Source organism: Schistocerca cancellata, chromosome 6 (assembly GCF_023864275.1).
Source record: "Schistocerca cancellata isolate TAMUIC-IGC-003103 chromosome 6, iqSchCanc2.1, whole genome shotgun sequence".
In the NCBI taxonomy this organism is placed as follows: Eukaryota; Metazoa; Arthropoda; class Insecta; order Orthoptera; family Acrididae; genus Schistocerca; species Schistocerca cancellata.
In genome coordinates this window covers 443,459,641-443,485,426 of record NC_064631.1, presented here as the reverse complement: position 1 = coordinate 443,485,426, position 25,786 = coordinate 443,459,641, and the positions used below count along the sequence as shown (strand labels likewise).

The 25,786-nt window shown below is 41.7% G+C and overlaps 1 long non-coding RNA gene across 5 annotated transcripts; it reads right to left on the bottom strand.

Moving 5' to 3' along the window:
* Positions 1-1,607: 1,607 nt before the first annotated feature.
* Positions 1,608-21,817, bottom strand: LOC126191468 (uncharacterized). Of its 5 annotated transcripts, none has more exons than XR_007538351.1 (6): positions 21,700-21,817; positions 17,106-17,212; positions 9,103-9,477; positions 7,478-7,629; positions 3,314-3,564; positions 1,608-3,215 (listed from the first exon to the last, which is right to left on the bottom strand). It is a non-coding gene; the product is annotated as an uncharacterized LOC126191468 (long non-coding RNA). The 5 variants fall into 5 exon arrangements; XR_007538354.1 differs by having other exon boundaries at positions 7,478-7,626; XR_007538353.1 differs by lacking the exon at positions 9,103-9,477.
* Between the last annotated feature and the right edge of the window lie 3,969 nt (positions 21,818-25,786).

Genomic DNA, 25,786 nt, shown 5'->3' with positions numbered 1-25,786 from the left:
ACTTGACCGTAACAGAATGTTCTCATTTTCTTCCAAGGATAGAGCGTGTAGTGCACTTGAGGCTGTTTTCAGTTCGCGTTCAGTGTTATGAGATACTCAAAACGAGGGGAAGATATGGATTCGAACCTCTTAGGATAGGACATCGTACAAAGCCCTATATGAAAAAAAAACTGCCAACCCACTTCGAAACAATGTAACAGTGTTTCTCACGCAGCTATAAATCCTTTTCATCGAATTACCTAGCACTTAGGGTTAAGAGTACAACATCAGTGCATAAGGCTGAAGGTCTGTGGGAAGAGCTTCTGTCAAGTTGTCGGATATGTAAAATTAGCTAAAGGCAGTTTAACATATTAACTGGATTCAGAGCACCGTCGGCTCATTTTCCAGAAACATCCACAATTCTCGTGGCACTACATATGATGTGTAACACGTGAGCTGATGTGTCGTTATATTTAGTAAAGATGAAGCTGGAATGTAACTATTTTGATGCTGTGAGGTGCTCGTCATTCTAACTAATGTAATAAATTGTTTCAAAGTGCAAAGAAACTAAGGCACACAATCATTAAAAATTCGCTGTACCCAAAGACGGTCTTTTCTGAGTTACAGTTAATTCGGCAGCTAAAGCGACAGTGTAATCCACAGATTTTAGGTCACTTGAAGGTATTGTTCAGCTTTATCCACTTTAATATATGACGTTATTCCTTTTTCCGTCTCTCTTCAATTTATGTAGTATTGTTATTTCCATCGAACCGTAGATTTTTTATGTTATTATCAATTGGTAACTCGTGTTAAGGTGGTAGAGTACATACATAGGAGTGGACGTTATGTTCCAATTATTAATACTCTATTTTTATATTCTGTTATTAATGTTCTATTTCTTGATTTGTGCGTCCACATTTGCTATATAGACAACTAAGGTATTTCAAATCCGTCCTTGCAACTACTAAAAAATGCTTTTTATTTTACCATTCTTTACAGCGTCAGCGACATTTTCGTCTAACCTAGACACTGACAGGTTTTAAATGAGTGAAACTAAACGTATATGGTGAAAGAAACTCACATTTTTAATAGCTGCAAAGATGGATTTGACTTACCTTACGCATGGCTAAATATTCTTTTTGGATCAATACATGTACGTCGTTTGCATTTGTCACTTTTGTTTGATATACTGCTGCGAAGTGGTTCTCATATCTGTTACGAAGTATCAAGTGTGCTTTTCTATATTACTGCCTTATAACCCTATATGCAAAACTGATCTCTCACCTACAATCAATTTAGGCAAGATGATACACCGATGTGTAATTATGAAATAAACAAAACAAAGTTTTTGCTATTTGGAGTCTAAAAAGATGTGTCAAAGTAAACTCATATGTATCTATCTACTATACACATACTCTGCGAACCACTGTGAGGTACATGGCAGAGGGTACTTAGCTCTGCGCACACAGCTAGTATACGAGTGTCTGTTTGGTTAAATGTTTACCAAGTATTCACGCAATCTCTGACGTTCACTGGATACAAAAAAACAAAAAAAATCATATGTGCAATGACAATTGTGAAATAAATGAGAAACTGGATGCGATTTACACACAATACTGATATGCTAATTTATTTTTCGAACATATATACGAACAGAAGTCGTTGACACTAAAGGTAAATGTTAGATATATAATAGCACTTAGAGTATTGTAATTATAAATGCTAAATGGAGCAATTCGCTGACTTTTTCTCAGCGTTGCTAAAGCAAGAAAGTTAGAGATATTTCCTCCTTGGAGGAAATTTTCTCGTAACTATATGTTATTAGAAATCTATTCTCTGAACACTGATTCCCGTATAGTAATCCTCATTTTGCGAGTCAATATTTTCCTCATAATTACTATAAACGGGTGTCATATTGATTCCTTAAAAATACTACCATCCATTTTCTGTCCCCTCTTTGTCCAATGGAGCTTGTTCTCGGTATCTAGTGACCTCAGCGTCGATAGTAAAACGACTGCTGCCTTATGTAAGTCTCTCAGAGGACGTCTGACTGTCTTCTAGATAAAAACCCTCCCATCACAAAATTACGCCCCATCCGAGGCGCTTCACATACGCCGGTAAGGCTGCGTGCTGCCTGTTAACTTTTACGGTCACCGATTTTATGTTAACTGAACAGGTACGATACATAATAGTTTCGAGATTTGTAATGACAACACGCATGAGATCCATATCTACCCGAAGAGCAACATGGCGCACATAAAAGCGATTCAGTTGCAGGCAAAATCATTGACACTCAGAGCTGTGGCCCAGCAGACATTAGCTCCTACAATTTTGCACTTAACTGCACAAAGTCTTTGTACAGAATGCGGTGAGAAGAACATCGATTTGCAGATGATTCTCGGGTGTCATTGGTATTCTCGTGTTCTGCACTTCCTGTCAATAAAACGTATGCTGTAACTGGTGCTAAGTGCTCCAGTGAAAGAAGAAGCAAGTCTTAATATATATAATTAATTGATTGCAAATATAGATAATGACTATTCAATGAAACAGGTAAGTAGTATGTGGCATCTGCTATAGCAGGCGTATCTTCTGAAAGGTAAGATGTGGGTTTTACTACTGTAGTTAGCTACTACTATTTTTAGTGACAAATAAGATTTTGTCACTGAATGGGAACGTCGGAAATACTTGTTCCTAATCAGCAGATTGTGTGCCTCTGACTTAAAAGTGCTTTTAGTCTCTTACTTCGTTCCATTATTTTATGGAGAGTGAGCAGTAGACTGTGTTGCTGGGTATTCTGTCATGATTCTTACCCTCTTACCATTCATTGCATTTCGAGTCTCAGTACAATGACAAAATTAGACAACGTCAGTGAAGTGTTCTCTTGAATCGTTGGCAGTATTGCTTATATAAGCCAATGACGTATATACCTGTAATTTTTCACCGTTATCAGATGCTTCAGGTCGCGTCGGGAAGGGCATGGGGCCTCTATCACTAATATTGCTTCAACCCATATAAGAATGTCGCCCCCATGGAGAAATGGGAAACACTAAAGGAAAAGAAGAAGGAGAAGAAGAAAGAGAAGAAGATGGAGAATCAGATGCTCTAGCGTTGTTCCCCAGCGCTTAGAAATCGACTGTGGAAGCAATATTTTTCTTTCTATTCTTTACAGGTATTTTCAGTGTCAACTGGAGCCGAACATCTGAAAGATCTTGAGATTACGAACGGGGAGCATCAACCTGCAAGTAAATACATGAAGGTCAGCAAAAATTAAGAAAGTAGTGATGAATTACATGACTATCAATGTATTTCAAAGCCCAAAAAATAATCTATTTACCGAAGAAATCTATAAACTGATCTTTTCTTTCAATGTGCTGTCCAGAAGAGGTATCCACTCCCTCGTACTCTTACGGATTTATGGACAGCCCTGCAGGATTCACGATGTCAATGCTCTCCAGCACTAGGCGTTAGTCGAATGCATGCCACGTCGTGTTGCAGCCCTTCTGCTCAGATAAGCAGATAACTGAAATAACAAAGCAGCAAGACCATCTACTTTGGGGCTTTTGTTCACCGTCGGCAGAGGATCACCTGTAACCGAACATCATTAAAAGATTTATAAATATACCTCGACATTGTCTTAATAGCAAATTAAAATTCTAATGTGGACCATGCGATTCTAAAGAAACAGAAATATGATAAATCTTCTATTTTTGTTTGTTTGTTAAATGCACGTTGCCGTTGGAGTCATATGGTTTTCGCAAAAGTGGACTGAAAGACATAGGATATTTTTCAATATGAAGCACAGATATTTTACATCAACAACTGGCGCTGCAGCAGCTCTGGGAATTGTTATTTAAGCAGAATTTCTTGGCAGTGCAAATACACAGAAGCGCCAAAGAAACTGGTATAGGCATGAGTGTTCAAATACAGAGATAAGTAAAAAAAATGGTTCAAATGGCTCTGAGCACTATGGGACTCCACATCTGAGGTCATTAGTCCCCTAGAACTTGGAACTACTTAAGCCTAACTAACCTAAGGACATCACACACATCCATGCCCGAGGCAGGATTCGAATCTGCGACCGGAGTAGCAGCGCGGTTCCAGACTGAAGCGCCAAGAACCGCTCGGCCACTCTGGTCGGCAGATAAGTAAATAGAATATGGCGCTGGTGTCGGCAATGCCTACATAAGACAAGTGTCTGGCGCAGTTGTGAGATCGGTTACTACTGCTACAAAGGCAGGTTATCAAGATTTAAGTGAGTTTGAACGTGGTATTGTAATCGGCGCACGAGCGATGAGACACAGCATCTCCGAGGTAGCGATGAAGTGGGGAATTTCCCGTACGACCATTTCACGAGTGTACCATGAATATCAGAAATTCGGTAAAACATCAAATCTCCGACACTGCTGCGACGGAAAAGATCCTGCAAGTACAGGACCACCTATGACTGAAGAGAAATGTTCAATGTGACGGAAGTGCAACCCTTCCGCAAATCGCTGCAGATTTCAACGCTGGGCCAACAAGTGTCAGTGTGCGAACCATTCAACGAAGCATCGTCGATACGTCTCACTCGTGTACCCTTGATGACTGCACGACACAAAGCTTTACGCTTCGCCTGGCCCGTCAACACCGACATCGGACTGTTGATGACTGGAAACATGTTGCCTGGTCGGACGAGTCCCGTTTTAAATTGTATCCAGCGGATGGACGTGTACGAGTATGGAGACAGCCTCATGAATCCATGGACCCTGCATGTCAGTAGGGGAATGTTCAAGCTGGTGGAGGCTGTGTAATGGTGTGGGGCGTGTGCAGTTGGAATGATATGGAACCCCTGATACGTCTAGATACGACTCTGACAGCTGACACGTACGTAAGCATCCTGTCTGATCACCTGCATCCATTCATGTCCATTGTGCATTCCTACGGACTCGGGCAATTCCATCAATACGATGCGACACCCCAAACGTCCAGAACTGCTGCAGAGTGGCTCCAGGAACACTCTTCTGAGTTTAAACACTTCCGCCGGCCGTTGGACTCCCCAGAAATGAGCATTATTGACCACATCTGGGATGCCTTGCAACGTGCTGTCCAGAAGAGGTATCACCCCCCCCCCCTATTACTCTTGCGGATTTATGGAGAGCCCTGCAGGGTTCTTGTTGTCAATTCCCTCCACCACTAGACATTAGCCGTGTCCATGCCAGTCGTGTTGCGGCACTTCTAAGTGCTCGCGGGGGCCCTACACGATATCAGGCGAGTGTACCAGTTTCTTTGTCTCTTCAGTGTATGAAGTAAGCACGATGGCTGTTAAACGTCCTATGGCTGGTGCAAGGAGTTACTGTGAAGACCCTACCATTTTTTTTTTCGTTCCCCAACATGCCTGGAAATTTGTAACAGTTTGAGACAAGTAACCAGAAACTTGACCTTTGGCTACGTACGTGATTCTAGCATGATGGAAATCAAACACACACTATACATTTTACTCGTGAACACGTTCGTTATACTTTCACTGAAAAGGTGAAAAAGAAAGTGGCCAGCAGACTCGACGCGATCTGTTCTTGTGAGCTGCTCTGAAAATTCTTGTGCGCAAAATAGGTATCGAAACCAAAGAGAATATCCTGGAAACAAATTTTCACTACGGTACAGTTCAACATCGAGCTTGTTCGAAGGTGTACAAGATTACTCTGAGCAACTGTTGTGAATGTTGCACCTTGACCAAGTTGCACTGATAAATAAAATTCTTACAAAACGCGCCTACTAGAATTTTTATGAACCTCTGAAGTTCGGTGGCAAAATTAGAAATTTTCTCATTTTGGCTTAAAACTTCCGGCTCAGCATTGCACCTCTCTACCACTGTTGAAAGTTTTTGCCATCGTAACGGAAACAGTCTGTTTAAATCAATACACAACATTTGGGAAACGCACTGTCAGGGTGGTCTTCAATCGTAAGACTCTTCATTTACTATAACGTCTACCCATCTAACCTTCCGCATTCTTGTATGGCACATTTCAAAAAGCTCTATGCTTTTCTCGTCTGAACTGTTTATTGTCCGTTCTCACTTTCGTTACGTCCACTATTGATTCACTTCCGCACAAGGCTACACTCCAAACCAAATACCTTCAGAAACGTCTTGCTAATGTAAACATTTATTCTGTGGACTTGAAAAACTCTGCCGGCCGCTGTGGTCTAGCGGTTCTAGGCGCTCAGTCCGGAACCGCGCGACTGCTACGGTCGCAGGTTCGAATCCTGCCACGGGCGTGGATGTGTGTGATGTCCTTAGGTTAGTTAGGTTTAAGTAGTTCTAAGTTCTAGGGGACTGATGACCAGAGATGTTAAGTCTCATAGTGCTCAGAGCCATTTGAACTGTTTTTTGAAAAAACTCAATGATAAATTATTACAATGTTTGATCAAAAGTATCTGAACAATTATTTAGTGGACATTGATATGGGGTATGTCAGTCGTTCATCTTTATGGCGGCTTCAGCTGTGCTGGGGAAACTTCCAGTGAGGCGTGTGAATGTCTGTGGAGGAATGGCAGCTCTTTTTTTTTTTTTCAGGAGAGAAGGTAGTGATGTTGGACGATGATGTTAGAAAAGAAGTCTACTTTCTGACTTATCCCAAAGGTGTTCTGTTGGATTCACGTTGGAACTCTGGGCAAGTCAGTCCATTTTAGGAATATTATTGCCCAAAAACCCTTGTCCCACAATTGATGCCTTACGAGAGGGTGCATTGTCATGCTGATGCAGTCATGGTCCTCGAACTGTTCCTCTACAGTACGCACTACACAATGTTGTGAAATTTGCTCACATCCTTACGCAATTAGCGTTTTATTAAGTACACTAAGGATACCACAGCCTAACCACGAATAACACACCCAACCCTAAAATCATCTCTTCCGTACTTCATTGTTGGCAGTACACATGATGGCAGGTAAAGTACTCGCATTCGCCAAACCTAAATCCTTCTTTTGATTTGCCACAGGGTACAGCGTTTCCAGCTTTCCACTGTGCAGTGGCGTCTCTCTTTGCACCATGTCAAGTATCATCTGGACTGCTGGTAGCACACTAGAACTCGCGATAATTTCTATCGCTGATATCATTTTTTTTTTTTACAGCCACACTCGGCAATGCTCGACGTCAGTGCATGAGATCTGCATGGTCTTAATTTATCTGTTGCTGTTCCTTCGTGTTTCCACTTCACTATCACATCACCAACCATCGACTTTGGGAGTTTTAGAAGGGTTGAAATGTGCCTGATGGTTTTGTTACTCAGGTGACATCCAGTTACTAATCTACATTCGAAGTCACAGATCTCCGCAGACTGACCCATTCTGTTTTTATGGCTTCCCTACTGACAACACGAACTCCCTGCCTCCATTTATACTGTCGTTCCGCCTCTTGTGACATTAGTTGGTCAATTCCGAATTACATAGAGATGTCTGGATACTTTTGAGGAGATTTGACAATTTCATGACTGAACGTAAGAGACTCGACCATTCTACTCACCAGTAAAATGTGCCATCCGTGAAATGGTCTTTTACATCGTACGACTCATTGCAAGGAGAGGAACTTTGACAAAGATCAATGTCAAAGTACAAGATGACACAGGTCGCGTCTCTCTGGTGCAGTCATCCATTTCCTCTAGTTACCTGAAACTACTGAAAGTAATAACAGATTTTCAATAGTAAATCAGCCACAAAGCCGCATCAGGTATTATATTACATATGAGTTTGAGTAATCATAAAGCGAAATTAAACACGAGAAATCGAGTATTGTACATATACACTAAGATTTTTAACTTACTGGGAGACAGGCTTTGAAAAGAAGACAGAAATTAAAGCATATCTGTGGAGCATCCGGCTGTTCAGCGTTACCATTATTTCCGCAGGTGACATGTGTTTTCATTAAAACGACGTCTCTTCAAACATTCACTGCACTGTATGTGATAGGCAAATAGCTAGAGGATCCGTAGCCTCGAGTGAACTGAGAGTCTCTACACAATCAAGAATGGACCACAACTGGCGTGACTGCTACAAAATGTGCACCGATGGTCTCAAAACTTAAGTCTCCGCAGGAAACACAGTTTTCGATGACGACACGGGTTGGGAACTATCCTTCTTGTTACCCGCAGAAGCATCGATATTAACCGTGGAATTGTTTGCCATTCATCAGGTTATACTTTACATTGTCGATTTACACGTCGACGAAGGCGTAACATGTACCGAGTCCGAGGGTGCAGTGCAGTCTCTTACAAGGGCAGCTGAAGGAAAATCTGTAAATCCCATGGTATACGGTATACTGAGAAGTCTCGATAGAGCGCAGGAGCTGAGTCAAGTGATTCATTTAAATCAGATGCCAGAACACGTTTATATTAGCGGCAACAAATATGATAACTGGCGAAAAGGTCGCAACGGAGTTTCCACTCACATAGCACACTCGTCAACCAAGAAAAACCAGAATGGACTGTATTAGTAGACATTGTCGTGACATCGAAGGGTGATTCAGTAACAGATCCTACGTCACCCTTAGTTTCTCAAATCGGCGCTCACAGTAAAAGAGCTTGTTACTGTTAACAGACTAAGAGCAGGTCACGTTAGTACTAGTAAGACAAGAAATTTGCTGAGATTAATACCTTCTCCTAGTTTCCATCACTGACTCATTGAAGAAGACAGTGTACGTATACCATTGGAATGTAATAAATACAATAATCCAAGAACAATTACATTGCATAATATTTTAAAACTGAAGCATTATTTTTCTCTGAGAGGAGCTCTTAGATACATGAATAGGACCATTGCCAAATGCGATTGCCATTTCACCCGCATTTGTGAAACGGAATTTTAAAAGTTGAGGAGCTTTTCTTAAGTTGCCTTATGTACATCTCTGTGTGTATATTTTTATTAAAATATTGTAAATTTCATTGTATTGGTGAAATGACTAATATATTTTTAGGCACATTACCTAGCACAGTTGTTCGCTTATCTCTATACAAATTGGTTATGCAATACATTGTGTTTAATGCTTTGTAACACTGTCAGAAAAATGTCCTCTGTATTTCATTGTGTGACATAATTGTATGTGGTGAAATGGGCTTTGCCTGAAATCAATAAATAATTATAAGAAGAAAGTACCTTAGGAGGATGATGAAGGTAGTTGTGGATGTGGCTGCGCGACGCTTGCATTCAGTTTCTTCGGGTAGATATGAATCTCATGAGTACTGACATCCCAAGTCTCGGAACTATTATGTGTCGTACCTGTTCAAATAACACAAAATCGGCTTATTTGTCACCAGTCCCTATGGTTCCCACATACTGACAGTTTTGTAGTGGGACCTCCATAAAACAAGGCTCTATGATGCCATAATCTCCAGAGGCGGCCAAAATGATGGCTGGAGACCTTGTTTGGAACTTCAGAAGACTTATTATCAGTTCTTGTCACATGTGCCAACAGCGCACGTGCCACGAGCAAGAGAGTAATTCCCTTGATGAACAGCTTAACAGCAACCGCTGGAAAAAAGCAATAGACTGACGTCAGTCCACACGTGAAAGAACAGTCTCGATACACTGTAGCATGGAAAAATGAAGCACCACTGATGCCTCTATTTCAGACAGAAGCAAGGTGTGTGCAAGATTCACCTTCTTTGCAATTTGTTATCATCGTTGGGGAAGGGTGGCTACAGTAGAAAACCAGGACTATTTTATGGAGATTGTTTGCCGTTAACCGCAGACTAAAATTTGTAACAAACTCGGCACATTAGATGTAATTAACTCGCCTAGGATCAGAATGCATACCACCTGCAATAATCTTACATTCTGTATCCAAGTCTTGGGTGAAATATTAACGAGGCCGTCAGCAATATAACAGGCCAATTACTTAGTAAATAGATAAAAATTCGATAACACAGATGAATTTGAGATAAAGTAAATCAGCAAATAAATCGAATATTGGTTTAGAAAACTGATGTTTTACTAAGTATACTCAAACCAGCGTTTTGTACTAAGGAATAAAACTACAAAATAAATTTCCCAAGGATATTAAAGAGATTAGTAACTAAATCAAACTTATTTAAAAAGGCAGTTACAGAGCACCTCTTAAGCAATACAGTCAATACATTGTGGGTATACTTAGATAACACACGCTAGTGGTTTCGTGAAAAATGTAATACATGTAAATAATAATAACGATGATGTAACATAATTTCACATACCAAATTTACACTATTTTTTCCTTTCTTTTTTCTTTTCTGGAGAAATTTGCTCTCAAAGTATGCGCTGCATAATACACTACTGGCCATTAAAATTGCTACACCACGAAGATGACATGCTACAGACGCAAAATTTAACCGACAGGAAGAAGATGCTGTGATATGAAAATGATTAGCTTTTCAGAGCATTCAAACAACGTTGGCGCCGGTGGCGACACCTACAACGTGCTGACATGAGGAAAGTTTCCAAACGATTTCCCATACACAAACAGCAGATGACCGGCGTTGCCTGGTGAAACGTTGTCGTGATGCCTCGAGTAAGGAGGAGAAATGCGTACCATCACGTTTCCGAGTTTGATAAAGGTCGGATTGTAGCCTATCGCGATTGCGGTTTATCGTATCGTGACATTGCTGTTGGTCGAGATCCAATGACTGTTAGCAGAATATGGAATCGGTAGGTTCAGGAAGGTAACACGGAACGTCGTGCTGGATCCCAACGGCCTCGTATTACTAGCAGTCGAGATGACAGGCATCTTATCCGCATGGCTGTAACGGATCGTGCAGCCACGTCTCGATCCCTGAGTCAACAGATGGGGACGTTTGCAAGACAACAACCATCTGCACGAACAGTTCGACGACGTTTGCAGCATCATGGGATATCAGCTTGGAGACCACGGCTGCGGTTACCCTTGACGCTGCATCACAGACAGGAGCGCCTGAGATGGTGTAATTTTTTCGGATGAATCCAGGTTCTGTTTACAGTATCATGACGGTGAACGCACATTGGAAGCGTGTATTCGTCATCAACATACTGGCGTATCACCCGGCGTGATGGTATGAGGTGCCATTGGTTACTCGTCTCGGTCACTTCATGTTGGCATTGACGGCACTTAGAACAGTGGACGTTACGTTTCAGATGTGTTACGACCCGTGGCTCTACCCTTCATTCGATCCCTGCGAAACCCTACATTTCAAAATGATAATGCAGGACCGCATGTTGCGGGTCCTGTACGGGCCTTTCTGAATACAGAAAATGTTCGACTGCTGCCCTGGCCAGCACATTCTCCAGATCTCTCATCAATTGAAAACGTCTGGTCAATGGTGGCCGAGCAACTGGCTCATCACAACACGCCAGTCACTACTCTTGATGAGCTGTGATATCCTGTTGAACCTGCATGGGCAGCTGTACCTGTACATGCCATCCAAGCTCTGTTTGACTCAATGCCCACGCGTATCAAGGCCGTTATTAAGGCCAGAGGTGGTTGTTCTGGATACTGATTTATCAGGAACTATGCACCCAAATTGCGTGAAAATGTAATCACATGCCAGTTCTAGTATAATATATTTGTCGAATGAATATCCGTTTATCATCTGTATTTCTTCTTGGTGTAGCACTTTTAATGGCCAGTAGTGTGCTAACACCTTGTCTTCTTTCTGAGATGGTTACAGACAGATGCTGGCTCAGTTTTTTCGAGCCAGCAAATGGGAAGTTGTGATATACAAAACGGAAACAGAAATTTTCGCCGTGACCTTGACATCAATAGATTGTGTGTGTAGCGGATGTAATGAAACAACATATGTGTAATATGTGTAGCGACAGGGGGTGAGAAATGAATGAACAGTGTACCACTAAGCCTTTTATATTAATAAATAACTTATTCGCAAAACATTATTGTACATTAGGGATAAATCAAATGATGTAGTATTTGTTTAAAACGACTGCCCTTGTATTCGGGAGAGTGGAGCTTCCAGTCTCCATCTGGTCACCTTGATATTGGTTTCAAGTGGTTTCCATAAATTACTTCCTGCAAATGCCAGAATAATTCATAGTACAAGGCCACGGCCGACTACCTGTCGCATTCTTATCAAACTAGACCTCTCCGTAACATATTTTCTTCCAGTAGTGTTAGACTGAAAATTTCACAGGGAAACTTCTGTGAAGTTTGGAAGGAGGAGATGAGGTATTTGCGGAGGTAAAGGAGCGACAACGGGTCGTGTGTCGTACTAGGGTAGCTCACTTGGTAGAGCCCCATCCCGCGAAAGACAAAGGTCCCGATTTCGAATCTAGGTCCGGTACACATTTTTGAAGTTTCGTATCAGTGCACACTCTGCTGCAGAATGAAAATTTTATTCTGTGCACATTATTATTGCTGTTATTAAATTGTAGTACCAGAACTTGTCAATTATTCTCTGAAAAGTGATCTACAGATGAATAAAATTACTGTCGCTGAATGAGATCCACCGATTTTTGTTCTCCAGCCATGGAATTGGCTCATCCAGGTCTAGTGTTGAACGCAGAATCCAGACCACTGTGCAGTTTACCCTTATCATGAAATACATCTGCTCTAACGGGCACCATCTAAGTCTTCTTTTCAGATACACTAAGCACCATAATGACACAAAGCTGCTGAAGGTTTAATGCGTGTTAGTAAATCGAACAAAATTTTGATGTGGCAATGACACGAACATCCTTCTCCTTTCTGCTCGAATCGGAAAGTCGTCTTGTTCACATGAATGATCTCCGTTATGAGGAGGACTTCCCGCCACATAAAAAGATTAACTGATATTCCGAAGTACAGCACCATGTACACTAATCAGCCAGAACATTATAACCACCGACCTACTATCGATATAAACCCGTCCAGGCGTTGGCAGCGTCACCTGCTTGTAGTATCAGTGAGCGATCTGAGTTGGACCAAGGGCAGATTGTGGTGGCCCGGAGGCTCGGTACGAGCAGTTCGGAAACTGCACGACTTATTGGGTGTTCAGGGAGTGCTGTGGTGAGTGTCTTCAACACGTGGCGGAACCAAGGTCAAACCACATTCAGATGTCGTGGGGTTGGGCGGTCACCCCTCATTACAGTTGTCGGAAGTCGTAGGCTGGGCAGACTTGTAAAACAGGACAAGCGGCGCACCGTGGCGAAACTAACACCGGACTTTAAAGATGGGCAGAGTACAAGAGGGTCTGGACATACAGTGCACATACAGTGCACACTCCTAACGATGGACCTCCGCAGTCGACGACGCATGCATGTGCCAAAGTTAACACTACGACATCGGCAACCACAACAGAAATTGGCAAGTGATCATCGTCACTGGACGCCGACGCAGTGGCAGTGCGTTGCATGGTCTCACGAGTTCTTGCAAGGGAACAGCTCCATGACATCTGTACTGCAGGACGGAGATAAGCTGGCAGCGCTCCATTATGCATTCACGTGGGTACATTAACGTGGGCATCCGTGGGTCCAGTGAAGCTCGTACCAAGGCACTATAACGGCCAAGGAGTATAGTACACTGCTTGCAGCTCATGTACACCCCTTCATGACGGTCACGTTTCCCGACGACAGTGGAGTTTTTCAGCAAGATAATGCCCCATGATCCAAGGCCAGAAGTATGCTGGAGTGGTTCGAGGAACATAGTGGCGAGCTGCAATTGATGTGCTGTCCCCCCAACTCGCCAGATCTGAACTCGATCGAACACATCTGGGATGTAATTGAACGTGTCCTCAGAGATCATCGCTCCCCTCCCAGGAATTTACGGGAATTAGGTGACTTGCGTGTGTAGATGTGGTGCCACCCTCCTCCAGCGACCTACCAAGGCCTCACTGCTCCCATGCCAGGACGCTCCGCTGCTGTTATCCGTGCCAAAGGTGGACATACCGGCTGTTAGGTAGGTGGTCATAATGTTCTAGCGCTGATCAGTGTATGCTGCTGTCAGACAGAGATCTCCTTTGTTTCAAGGTCGAGATAACAAACTTCTGATTTCACTCAAATTTTTGTACCTGAGAGTGGTTACGCTCCATCGTCGATTATTTTCAGTATCACTTCATGCCCTGTTATTCTTTTTCATGTGATTTTGATCGGGTTCACATCTCTAGATCACATATTTTTGACGTTACCTAACTGCATGAAATTCTCTCATTGCCTTACTTTCTACCTGTTGACTGTAATGCTTCGCTAGACAATGCACATCATGAAGCAAACGTCCGAAACCCTATAATATGTTCCACAAGTGAATAATACGGATTAAAAATAATTCACTATTGGTTCAGTACAAACGTATGGCTGACACTAGAATAGTATTTCACGAGACAAGTATAACAAGACCTCGTAAGCCTCCATAGAGGCTGTGGAGACTTTGCTAAGCGTCAGGAATCCCACTGACGTCAAGTTGGTGAAAGTTGTAAGAAGGAGTTAATGGGTAATCCGTCAAGAGACGTCATAACTTACGAAGGAATAACGGGATACGTAGGGGCATAAAATTCTAGATTACGTAAGTCGCTTGGAATAATTTTTATTTGTGGTTGTAAAGGACACCAAAGATATCATTACCAGAGTTGATGTAACACAAAGATAGTTACCATGGCCCGTTGGCTCAAAGCGTAGAACACAATACTGAATATTATTTTGCAAGTCACAATGAAGACGGTAACAGGGATATTTTCTCTTGTACTCTATATTTTGGTTCCTTTGTTTTCAAGCTATGATGGAATCCCTGAGGAATGTTCATATGCAGCTGGAGGAGACAGCACAGTCTAATTTTGTCATCGGGCCGCCTACTGAATCCGTGTGTATGTAGCTGAGTGATACTCGTAGAGTACACCAAAGTATAAATTCGTCGCTTCGCTGTAGGTATTTATCTGAAAAAAGAAGAAGAAAAAAAAAGCCTGGCAGACGGTCCTATCGGCAATCACTTGCAGCCGATACATTCTACTGATCATGTATCTGAAGTCTGTTGCATTGGTTACAATTAACAATCCGGCTGGAGGACGGCTGCTAGGTGCTGACTAAGCAACTGGAATTGTAAATTACAGTCGCTTTGCTTGAGAGGGTGAAATAGCTCGCACCGCTACTAATGAAATGGAAATGGAAAAAAAAAATTCTCAGCAGAGAAGAAAGCTACTATTACCAGAGGAACAGCTGTATCTGGGCATTGCATAAGTCATGGATGGAGATAAGTCGGCTAATAAGATGGATACTTAGCAGAAATGGCAAAATTTCCGGTCTGCTATTACTGCAAAAATTGCTGTAGGGCTTGGTACTGCTGCAATTAGTCACGTTTCTCCCACAATCATTTCACGACTAGGATACTATCCCGGGAATCCCGTGCTATGAATTCCACGCAATTGCACACGTCTCCTAATCATACCGTAATATCGTCGCGGAGGCCAACGGCAGCAGATCAGGGTTATTCTGTTAAGTGACTCTCAGTTCGATGTAATGAGCGACTGTGAATACCACATGATATGGTCAGTATGTACCCGAAACAAACTGAAACGCGAAAAGAGTGGTAAATCTGGATTTACAGTCTGGGTAGCATCATGATGCAAATATTCGGCATACGCTCACTCACTGATAACTGTTTTCTACCAAAATGTGTTCACATTTTTCGTAGTGGAGTCGATCCGTACCTAATCTTCATGGACGACAGCAGAAACCATTCCTTGGTGTTGGTGCGCTGGAGACTTGGGGACACTACATGAACCGAACGACTGGCGTGTTTCACGAATCTGAATTCCACAGTCTCTCTCTTTCGAGAGAGACCCGTTGCACAGATCATGGCATTATTTTGTCTATTAGGGGCTTGCTAATAGTATTTAGGTTGGAATGAGACATTGTGTGTACAAACGATTTGAACAGTTTCTTGGAGATATCCCATACAGATTCATACAGAACACCGGCATCCATGAGAGGCTCACTTTTCAGTGATCTTTTGACATGCCTCTTGTCATTGCATCATACAGTGTGTAACATGTGTTTATTATGGTAGTGAGCCTGTTAAAGATAATTTCTGCAGCACCATATAAATAAAATGAATACTGGTGAGTGCTGCAGGGCATTTCCGTTTATAAAAGAAAATTTGTCAAGCTCTCATCGTCCCACGGATGCCCCTTTGCCGTCTAAAACATAAGGATCTGTATACACTAAACATTCATGGTATCGCACTTCAAGGACAACAGCTTAATGGCGCGGCCTGTCAATGGAATCTGTGTGTGACTTCAGTCACAAAATACTGTGGATATTTTCAGTAACAGTAACTGCGATATTCTCGGGGTGGGGAAGCCTAGTCAGCAGAACTTCGTTATTGTGTTGCAGCAAGATAACATCTGACCACACGTCGCGCGAAAAGATTCCTAAGCAGCTATCACACCACTTCTCCCCTCATGTTCAAATCCGGTGGGCCTGTCTTTATCTGTCACAGGCATTAGGTATATGCACTCGGGAAACCCTTCGTAAATTGCTAAATACCAGCGAACTATGCAGTAGGACGGAAGAGACGTGGTACACAATACATACAGTGCGCAAACAGGTTCAATACATCTTTTTTGTCAATGCTCTGACGCCTTAGAAGCTCTCTGCGAGTGAATAAATACTTTAAGGTTCTTATTGGGACGTCTGTTCTTTGTGTGACTGTTTCTTTGTGACACAGTTTATGAGTTATAATGCAGACACAAAAACATTAATGACACGATCAGAGCCTACTATTTTTTTTTTTTTTTTTACAAAGAAGATAATCAACAACATTCACCAGTATTCAGATTAAAAGTGTTCTTAAAGAGGTTGAAACCCTTTCTACGAGCCCTTTCTACGAGCGACACAGTGATATTAATGATGTCAAGTGAGATGTGATCCAGTGTTTCCACACTTCGTTTAACCTGATGTTATAAATAAACTTCACTACCTCCAGTATCATGATTACATTTTTTTATTCTGACGGGCTCCATGGTTTTACTAGATGATGTACACTGATGTGTGAGATTTTGATCTTTAAAGAATTCTGTACGGTCTATGGAAGGAATATTGTGAACTAAAGAAAGCGAACCTAGATTTAATATCAAGCATCTTGTAATACAGATTGCTGGATATGGAATAAACAGAGAAAAGACTAATTTACAACAAATGAAAGAAGAATGCAATGGTACACCGCTTACCTGTAATAATGATGAAAGTTTTGTGGTATGCATCATGGACACAGCGTATGGTTTCAGCAACCATCGTTGAAATGTATATGGACTGACGCACGTTTCTCTTCCACGTCCTGGCCAAGGGAAACAAACAGAAATAGAACCAAGTGATCGACTGGAAACATTCTAGGACCACACTATCGCAAGTTGAAGACATGGTGATGAGAAACACAGAAATAAGAGATTCATAACCTTGATGAGAGAAGAGAAAGGAACAAGAATGGTACAGTATAAATCTAGAGACAATAAAGGACGCTGGATTGGTAGTTTACTGGCTGTTATTTTCCTCAAAACGATAAGTGAAAAATGAAAATTGTTTGAAATCTAAAACATTTAAATTGCCGAATGACTGATTACGCTCTAAAAGGCATTATTAAACGTATATTCAGTGTCAAAAATACAATGAGATCGTTACCAGTCAGATTTCCTTAACGTTTTATTTTGCATTTCTTAAAGCAAGTTTTTTTGTGTAGGTTATTCTTTTAGTTTCAAATAAATACTTCATTTTATTATTTAACAGTTAACTAATTTTTCCCCTTGGGTATCACCTATCTACATAAAGATAAAAATCGTTTTTGCGTACAGCATGTTGTGTTCCATGCATCAGTGTGTGGATAAAACAACATGTGCAATGAGAGTTCCACACAGTCATAGTAGCTACGCGCAAGTCTATCCCAGATGTGAAGTCCATTTGTAAAATGGAGAAAGTGCAATCCTGCTGAGGATTTTGTCACTGTGCCAGATTAAAAAACAAATTAAAATTCGTTAGTGTAACTGTTGAAGTGGAAAACACATGACGTAGTGAAAGTCTTAAAATCAAATAGGATGCATGACAACAAATTTAGCACTTTTTTAATCTTTTTCTCAAGGACTTCATATCTGTGGTAGATGTGCCTACGTAGAAAAATGACTTGCTTTAAGACATTTACATCTGTCATGTGACCAATGCCGAAAAATATTTCATTGTACAGCTCTGCGAACTTGCCCTGACGCAACAGTCAGCAGTGACCGGACGTCACCCGTGTGTAACGGGACGTCCTCCGCTAGCATTACTTTTCCTCAACAGTAGTTGTCGATACCAGTATTATTTTTCGAATTTTGGACAGGTCAGTATTGTCTCAACTGATTTTCTGAAAACTTTCATACAGTTTTATACATTGTAGGCCTATGTTATATTTAAAGCTAAAATTTATGAAAAGGAATTACTTTATTTTGGATGATATGATCAATAAGTACTAGTCCTGAATGTACGGTTAAAATTATTTTTTAAGAAACATTTGAAATTACGAATTATTTGGCACATTTAAAATTTCTATTGTTAATTACACAATCTAGAACTGTTTATTATGTTTATTTCCTGATTCATTTATGAAATAATAATCAAAACAAATATAAACTCATTTATCAAGAAAAATTGTGAACCCTTTGGAATATTGTTATTTCCGCTGAGTGAGACGGTAGCAAGCATGCCTCTGATGTGATTGGAGGTATTTTTGTATTTTGTGCGAACAACGTAATTTCGGCTTTGTTAATGTGAAAAATCAAAAGACTGTATGATATACTAGAATGTGACAAAATATATTAACGTAACAACAAAAATTCTGCAACAACAATCTTTAAATTTATTTAGATCAATTCAACTGTGAAAACCTAAAATGTGATAATTTCAGCTTCAAGAATCAGACCCCTAGACAAGAAGAACTGGAGCCAACTCTACATGAAAAGATAAGTAAACTAGAAAGTTTATTGTAATCTTCGCTCCCCTCAGATCTTTACAAAAGACTATTGTGGACAATAGCTGCAAGTAGGAAGGAGGGAGTGAATTACACGTGTCATTCTGTCCATAGTGTTATTTGGACGCAGTATCGATGGGCTGGTGTGTGTGTGTGGGGGGGGGGGGGGGCATAGAGTAACCGCACCGCTCTTCCGGCTCTTGCGAGTTTTCCACAGTATGGAGCCGCTACTTCTCACGCGAGTAGCTCCTAAGTTAGCATCGCGAGGCTGAGTGCACCTCTTTTCGTTCCTCCAACAAACATATAATCCGTGGCAATACCGACAATCGATCCCTGATCCTCCGATACTAATCAGACATGGTGCACACTCAGCTACGGAGACGGACACAGAATGACAGGGTCGTCTATTTTGTAAGATAGAAACTTACTAATACTAACGTCATTATTCAGTCCATCCTTATCTCTGTCGTTAAATTACGTTGGTTTTGGGACCTACAGGCTGTCATTTACTTAATGATTAATTTGATGAACTTAAGTGCACGTTTATCACCGTAATACAGAATATTATGATCCTCAACATCCTAAGCACTGTGTTTTTATGACTGTAAACGAGTTAAACGCAAGCAGAGCAAGTCAGTTATTGACAGACGACAAATGTAACGAGCCACAAAGAAACAAAACCAGTTAAATTCAGTGTTAATGACAAAGTGGGCAGAAGATAAATGCAAGATGAGAGAAAAGTTGTAATTTAACGTCTCGACGATGTCGAACGCTAAAGGACGGAGCACTAACTATGCTGCACGAGGGCAAGAGAAAGAAGTAGCCGTGGCAAATCACATTCACAATCGAAAAATTCAATTATGTGGGCTCAAGCTTGAACTTAACTACGTAGGCTTCTGCGGTCAGTGTCAAGATGATTAAATTTATTGCGCCGAGGAAGGCCGTTGCAATACCGTCGAAACGTAGGTTTTGTAATTTATATATTTTAAAGTATATTATATTTTATACAATAAAGCGGTACTACACCCAGAAAGACTTTAATAATCTCCATAACTTGAACTTCAAAATAAAAATGATAATCGATAATCAAATCCATAGTAACTGGAGTACCAACACGCGAAATGAAAACTTACCTCTGTAACCAGCTGCAGCCCTGTTATCAATACATATTGGAGACCTCCCAAAATATTCATTATTCCTTCTGAAAGGCGATTGTTGGTGTAGACGTGTTACAAAGCGACACCAAGAAGTTTCGAAAGCTTATGCTGGGTATCATGAGGAACAATCTGAGAACAGGAATCCATGTATCGAAACGATAATCAACGATGGTACACGTTCGATGCCGTCTAAGGTTCTGAATGTTGTCACACCCACTGTGAGTCGTTCCGTCTTGGCACTGTCAAAGAACCGACGCGTGTACTGCCGAAGAGGTGGTCTGGCAGCGTTAGATGGCTCTTTGGCACTTTCGACACACTGTAGCGCTGTTAGATGACACTTCCGGACATGGGTTCGTGCACTCAGTTTGGCCTCACGAGACCCTCCTACAACCCCTCCCTCTTAATATGCTTTGTGTGAGAGTTACTTGTTACCTAGGAGCACCATAAATGGGTACAAACCAATTTGTAGTCAAATTGACGGTAATACCAATAATATCATGACCTTTCTGTTCATTATAAACTTTTGAATAAAACACTTTGTTTTCATGATGCTATTCATTCAAGCTGGTTTCCATATCAAATAATTCTGAATGCAGTGAGAACTTTGTTGTCAAATTTTTTGTCCTTTTTTCCTGAGTAATGTAGGTAATAATAACCGACTGGAAGATGTTTTTTGTGCTTGTTTTAAGATCACATAACGTATAAATGCATGTTTGACATGAAAACATATAATCTCAATCTCCAAGAGCAGCTGATAAGTAATTCTTTATTCACAACTTGTTTCGATCTTCCAATCATTATCACGTATCTGAAAGTGATTTATAAAATCTTACATGCCAGTATTAAAACAGTGGCGTCAAATAACGTAAAATACATTCTACGTCATTGCTATCAATAGTAAAATACATTACAGAGTCAATAGTAAAACATACCAATACTGTTAATCTTCGTCTATAAAAAAATGGCTCTGAGCACTATCGGACTTCACATCTGAGGTCATCAGTCCCCTAGAACTTAGAACTACTTAAACCTAACCAGCCTAAGGACATCACACACATCGGCAGGATTCGAACCTGCGACCGTAGCGGTCGCGCGGTTCCAGACTGAAGCGTCTAGAACCGCTCGGCCACAACGGTCGGTTCTTCGTCTACATTTTACACTGGATTCCACATGAAAAGTTGATACAAGGCTGTTGTAAGTAGATGACACTTAATTGCGTTCCACTTAACTATCGACAGTAGTGACTTGGGAACGATTTTATGTTATTTAACGCCACAGTTTTTAATACTGCACATGTAACACGTTATAAATGGAGTTTGGGTACCTGATGAAGATCTGAAGGTCGAAACCTGTTGGGAATAAAAAGCTACTTAATCAGCTGCTTTTGGCGCTTCAACTATGACGTTTTTCAAACATTTACGAACTGTGGTGAACTTCCTTCATGAAAAGTTTTTATAACACCAGTACTGCAAGCGTTTGTTATGGCCTAATCTACTGTAAATGTCACCATCTAGCGATGAAGCTGCGGATTCTTACGGGCAGATAAATAAACTCTAAGAAAGCGACGAACTATATTTGATTATTGTAGAATTATTCTTAAATCGATATTGTGGTTTACTTGTGGACAAAGAATTTTCTTGGAAGGAGCGCATTGAACGAAACAGTCTTTACCTCCTTTTCCGCCAGTAACAAAGAGCGGCGTGACCTCGTTGGCGGTGTTGAAGCCGGCGGAAGCTACACAGGAGCGTGTCGGCGCTAACCCCTTGGTTCCGTTAAGGCTGCTGCAGCGGCAGTGGCGGGTTGTGGCAGCGAGCGGCGTTTATATGGAGGCCTTGGGGAGGGGCTCGCTTCGCCTCCACATGTGTGTGTGTGTGTGTGTGCTGCCGCGGATCGGGTCACCCGGCCACACGCAACCGACTGTGCAGGTGGTTATGCAAAGAGCCAGCGACCAGGGAGATATTCTGATGTGAAAGCTTCTATTTGCTCGTTGGTCTAACTTTCTTTAATCACGAAACACCGCCAGATTTAAATCGATGATAATTAAGTGTCTAATAAAGCGTAAACAATGATTGAGCTCACAACGGATACATCATGTCTGAACATGTTTGTCGCGCAGTATTTGTTTTGTCTGTAACGTCGTCGTACCACTGTTGGCGAATGCAAGTGATTGTTATGATTTTGCTTTGTGTAAAGTTATAAACTGGTGTTGCGTGGAAAAGCGGTTAGTTAGGACACTGACTCGGGTGTCTCTGTGACGACCTTGCGTAGAACTCTAGGATCCAAAGTTAAACAGTAAAAGTATTCGCTGGTATATAAATGAAAATCAGTATTGAACTGAAAACTACAGAATAATGAAAGATGTATCATATGACTTGTAAATATGCTCAGAATTACAGAAAACGCAAGTCAGAGGAGGGTTCGCGACGAAAGAAGCCAAAACATCTCAAAAGTCCAGTGCCAAGAGAATACGGAAGCTACGGTTGCGACCAGTTGGACACACAGCAACCAGCGACAATTCGTACTTGTGATTCATCTATTCTGTCATCACTGTACTACCCTGAGAAACCCCTGCGTTAAAGAGATTGACAATTAAATTACGTATTAATATGAAATATTTATTATGATTTTAGAGCGACATTTCCTGTAAAAATGTGCCACGCGGACCCAAACTGTGTAAAAAGAATTTTTTTTTATTCATTTATTCAGTCGCACTCTACAATCGGGACAAAAACGATTATTTTCACTGACGAACGATGACAATGCATTCCACCTATTAAAAAAAGCATATTTATTTACTGTAGTTTACCTAGCATCATTTCTATAATTTTTCGGCTTCAACGTCGAGAGATGTGACCCTGTAGTGATATACGGGATTCACATTCAGAATTAAATTTGTTGTGGTGCCCCCAAATGTCTAAAGGCAAATGCCATGGCTATTCCTTTGAAAATGTTACTGTCACTTCCATTTTGTATTCTTTTCCAATAGGAACTTATACTCCGCTTGTAATGAAACCATTGTCAATTGGACGTTAAACGCTTATCTTCCTTCCTTCCATCTTCGACATCGTTAGTAAAGTAGACGCATTTAACGTCCGAAAATTTCAATTAAAATGCAAATTACAGTCGACCTGAGGCCTGAAATTAAGGCAACGCTTTTACTGTTGCTACAGCTGTGTGCAACAGCTTTGCTGGCTAATATCAAAGTTAAAATACAATGAAGCGCCAAAGAAACTGAGATATGTTAACAGGCAGAACACGGCGTTGCGGTCGCCAACACGACTACAAGTGTCTGGCGTAGCTGTTAGATCAGTTAACAATGGCAGGGTAACAAGATTTACGTGAGTTTGTACGTGGCGTTATAGTCGGTGCACGAGCGATGGGACACAGCACCTCAGAGGTAGCGATGAAGTGGGGATTTTCCCGCACGACCATTTCGCCAGTGTACCGTCAATATCAGGAATCCGGTAGAACATCAAATCTCCGACATCAATGCGGCCGGAAAAAGATCGTGCAAGAATGGGACCAACGACGATTGAACAAAATCGTTCAACGTGGCAAAAGTGCAACCCTTCCGCAAAATTGCTGAAGGTTCCAATGTTGGGCCATCAACAAGTGTCAGGTGCGAACCATTCAACGAAACATCATTGATATGGGCTTTCGGAGCCGATGTGCCACTCGTGTATTCTTGATGACTGCACGACACAAAGCTTTACGCATTGCCTGTGCCCGTCGACACCGACATTGGACTGTTGATGCCTGGAAACATGTTGCCTGGTCGGACGAATCTCGTTTCAAATTATGTCAGGCGGATGGTTGTGTACGGGTAAGGAGACAACCTCATGAATCCATGGACCCTACATGTCAGCAAGGGCTGTTTAGGTTCGTGCAGGCTCTGTAATGGTGTGGGGCGTGTGCATTGTGAGTGATATGGGAGCCCTGATAGGTCTAGATACGACTCTGATCGGTGACATGTACGTAAGCATCCTGTGTGATCACCTGCATATCCATTTATGTCCGTTGTTCATTCCGACGTACTTGGGCAATTCCAGCAGGACAATGCGACATCCCTTATGGCCAGAATTGCTACAGAGTGACTCCAAGTATACTCTTCTGAGTTTAAACACTTCCGCTGGCCACCAAATTCGCCAGACATGAATGTTATTGAGCATATCTGCGATCCAGTACGGTTCTCAGAGCAGGGTTTGCCTGCATTGGAGCCTGTATCCTGCCGTAAACATACCACGACGGCACGCTCTACCTTCAGTATACAAGTGTCTCCTAACCTGGTCTGCTGAACTGCTCTCATACTGTAACGTAATTCACATACGTTGCCACATTAACACCTGTTTACTTGTGGCTTGTTACATTTTCCGTCACCTAATCGATATGCCGCCTTCAGTAATGAAGAAAAACTAGATATTATTTTAATTTATGGCGAATGTCACAGAAATGCAACCGCAGCTGTAACACTGTCTGCTGAACGCTACCCAGATCGGCGGTGTTCGTTACGTCGAACCATTGGCAACATCTCCAAGACACTCACGGAAACAGGAAGCTGGGCTCCCACACAACGTCGTCGTACATCGCCAGAGACTGGCAATGGAAACGAAATTGCTGTTCTGGCTGCTGTAGCGCACAATGCTCGGGTGGATGTACTAGAAATTGCACGAGGTGTAGGAATAAGCCACAGTAGTGTGTGAAGAATCTTGCATCGGCATCGGTTTCATACGTTCCGTATCTCACTGCACCAATAACTGTACGGGAATGACTAGGAATCCCTCATTGAATTCTGTCGTTTTGCACTTCAGCGGTTGCAAGGTAATCCAGTAATCCACAGCAATATGTTGTTTACGGACGAGGCTTCAGTTACTAATCATGGCAATGTGAATCTGCGGAACATGCACTATTGGTCCGTGCAAAATCCCCACTGGATTCGCGAAGTTGCTCATCGACAGTGGAGTGTCAGTGTTTGGTGCGTTATCATTACTACCTGTATTGTAGGTCCCTATTTTTTTCCGTGGAACATTAAATGGACAACGATATGCATCACTTCTTCAACACACACTAGCGCTCCTCATGGAGGATCTAGGGTTGCAAACTCATCTATCAAAGTGATTCCAACATGCTGGATGTCCCGCACACAATGCAAAAGTTGCCAGAGACGTTCTAGATGCGACATTTCCAAACAGGTGGATGGGGCGGTGAGGTACTGTGCGATGGCCAACACGGTCCCCTGACTTGGCGTCATTAGACTTCTTTCTCTGGGGCCCAATGGCAGTGTATCAAGAACCCTCAACGACAGGATGCAAACGGAGGGCACTTCGAACATATGTTGACGTGACACAGTTTCACTGGTCAAGATGTGGGTGTATTTTCTATGCTGGATGTAATGCACAATACAGTTTCTGTGGGCGACAGGGCACTAGTAAATGTGTTTAGCAAAGTGAACTCAAGTGTGTTATCTCTAATTGTAGCACTAGTTGTCATTTCGCTAGAATAAACATACGTTTACAATTTGAAAAACGTAACTTTGCACTGGACGTGTTACTTGTTTATTTTGTGGATTGTGCATACCTTCCCATTGTGTGAGCCCCTGACAGAGGCAGCATGAGGTGCACGCTTGAGTCTCAGGACGTGCGCTAGCTGTGTGCTTCATTTATTTCAAGCGTCAACTTCGCTTCGCAATTCCTCGGGATGTAATTGACGAATTGCGATGCAACCAAAGCCATTATTTTTGTCATTTTTCATGCTATTGATT